Below are 2,660 nucleotides of genomic sequence, written 5' to 3'. Positions count from 1 at the left end.
GCAGCCCAGCTCCAGGTTGAGCTGTTGTTCAGCATCTTAGCTGTGGAGGGCAGTGTCACTGGCCCTCATATGTGGGATCTGAACCCGGGCACTCTGGAGTCCCAAGCCAGTTCTTAACCACCGCGCCACTCGGCCGGCCCCAGGAATAATCTGTTTCTTGACTATATGTGCACAGCTGGTGGAAACACTTTATGTATCTGACACCCTTCTTTGAGATAATATATCGACAACACCCCTCCCCTTCTTTCTTCCCTGGTTATTTGTCTATTTAGGTTTTCTGCTTTTTCACAAGGGAATTTTGACAATTTGTATTTTCTTGAAAACCAGCCATTTCATCAAGACTTCATAGTATTCTGTTGTAAATGATTTCTTCTGTATCTGCTACATCCCCGTCTCACTCTTAAAACATGTTTTAACATTTTTTATTTTCTTTAATGAATTAACTATAGGACTGTCAGTTTTACTTGTTTTGCTCACCCTTAAACAGCAAGCACACTCTCTTCTTCTTCTTGACAGGCAGTGGGCAGAGGACTGTTCTAATAGCTCCATCCAACAGTCTTGAGGTCCCTCTATGTGAGCGCTGAGCACTCTGGATACATTATCTTACAACACCCATCCCCTTAGCTGTAGCTGAAGTTTGTGGCTACAAGATGGGAATCAACTTCTCCTTCAGTTTCCCAATTGTGTCTTTATCATTCCTCAGATCACATTTAATTTCCACGAGGATGATGAGTGTTGGGAAAAGGGTGTCATACTGCAGAATACCACTTTGTCCACATATTTACAAATGATGTAGTAGTCTCGAAGGAAGAGCAAATTAAGAAAACATCTGTTTGCAGGTAGGATAGAGGGTGTCATCCATCATAATCTTCTTGTCCGCCTTCTTGCCCACAAGCCCAGATTCATTGGTTTTCCACCTACCATAATATTAGCAGAGTAGCGTCAAAGACGGTGAGGATGTATTCTCCAGGAAGTGCATTGGCGTGTAACTGAACAGTGGGCAAGTGTTATTGACAGCTCTGTTTTTCACCACTACACATTTGGTGGCCTGCATATATGGCACTCTTTGGATGGCTCTTGGCTGTGGCTGTGGCTTGGGGTTGCCAGGAACTCTGTCCATACCACCTTTCCCTCAGCAGACTGGCAGCTAAGCCAAGCAACTGACACCACCCAAACCTGGGAGAAACCCCCATGTTTGCATTTCAGTGGGGATCCTCCAAGGCTAGAACATCTCCCTAGCCTAAAAGAAACAACATACAATAGTAGAATTTGAGAGAGATGGAAATGGTGGGAGATTACTTGATCTACAGTCATTTATCCAGTGTAAAGCAAATTATTCCAAGTAGTAAAGCAAGACTTGTATCTGGAGTGGTTTCCATGAAATGGGCTGTGGGCATGTGTGCACCCGGGAAGGTCTAATGACTCCATTTATAAACAGCAACTTGCATATAAGGCCCATTGGAATGCTGTTTTTTAGAAGAAGGATTCAGTGCAAGGCAGTAAAAGGACCTAGGATTATAGTTACAGAACCAGTATTTGAATCCTACTTGTATCATAAATAAATCCATGACTCTGGGTAAGTGTTTTTAAATCTCCCTGAGCCTTAGTTTCAATACCTCTAAAATGGAAATAACACCTACCTACCAGGATTATTGCAAAGATATAAATCAATAAGATTAAATGAAGAAAAAAAAAAGGTACAGTGGCTTGCAAACTATAAAGTAACTTGAAAATGAAAGTTATTCATGCAAGAATCATTTGTTAAGAAACTATAAACCATATTAGTTTTGTGCACATAAATTGTGTTAAGGGGTACAGCAATTTGCCAGGTATGTCTTTAAATGTCTCATATCATTTTAGCCGACCAGTTGAGAAGTTTCCGTGGGAAAGCCTGTCTCTGAAACAATTCTATTTTATATGGTCATATTTCCTTATCTCATTGGCTTATATTTTAGAAATAGAAAAGGATTTTAAAACATCAAGGAACATGAAAAATTTTCAACACTTGCTCTTTGCTTTTATTAATAAAAAGAGAACTGTGCCAAGGGTGTATGCTTCAGTGAGAAATAATGAGAGAAAATTGTTCACAGGGCTTACTTGGTTAAGTGCAATTAAGCTAGCCTGTAATTTTTGTATTAAACTGTTGGTAGTTGGGAACCAATATTTGGAGCTACTCATTAAATAAATTACCTAGATTAAGGAATTTTCCATGATTTATAAACACAGGAAGAAAAGATGTCTTTAAAACCCCTCATCTCTTGAAATAAAGGCTAATGCAGGGTTGCTGAACAGGTAGCTCTAGACCCTGGCTGCGGAAACTGTTGATTAGGTTCTGATAGCTCGTCCAAGGAGAGAATTACAGTTGGGCTTGGAACCAGGAGGTTCCTGCTGCTCCTGCCTCTTTGAAATGTGTGTGAGCTTTGGCTAGCATGTAAGCTCCCTGAACCCAGTTTCTTTATCTCTAAAGAGGAGTAATAACATTCACGTGGGCTATTGCACAGGGATGTGGTGGTGGTCTGATTCAAGATGCAAATTGCAGGAAAAGCTGATCGCAAGAGGCTTGGAGAGTTCTTCCAAAACATCAATGTGTGCAGAGTCGCCTGGGGATTTTGTTCAAAAGTAGATGCTGGTTTCCAGGGATCACAGTGTGGTCCTGATTC

At 40.9% G+C, this 2,660-nt stretch overlaps 1 pseudogene; it reads right to left on the bottom strand.

Moving 5' to 3' along the window:
* Positions 1–598: 598 nt before the first annotated feature.
* LOC109390101 (ras-related C3 botulinum toxin substrate 1 pseudogene) lies at positions 599–1,054 on the bottom strand (annotated as a pseudogene).
* Positions 1,055–2,660: the final 1,606 nt, after the last annotated feature.

Source organism: Hipposideros armiger, unplaced genomic scaffold, assembly GCF_001890085.2.
Source record: "Hipposideros armiger isolate ML-2016 unplaced genomic scaffold, ASM189008v1 scaffold_255, whole genome shotgun sequence".
Classification (NCBI taxonomy): Eukaryota; Metazoa; Chordata; class Mammalia; order Chiroptera; family Hipposideridae; genus Hipposideros; species Hipposideros armiger.
This window is presented reverse-complemented; position numbering and strand designations above follow the sequence as displayed.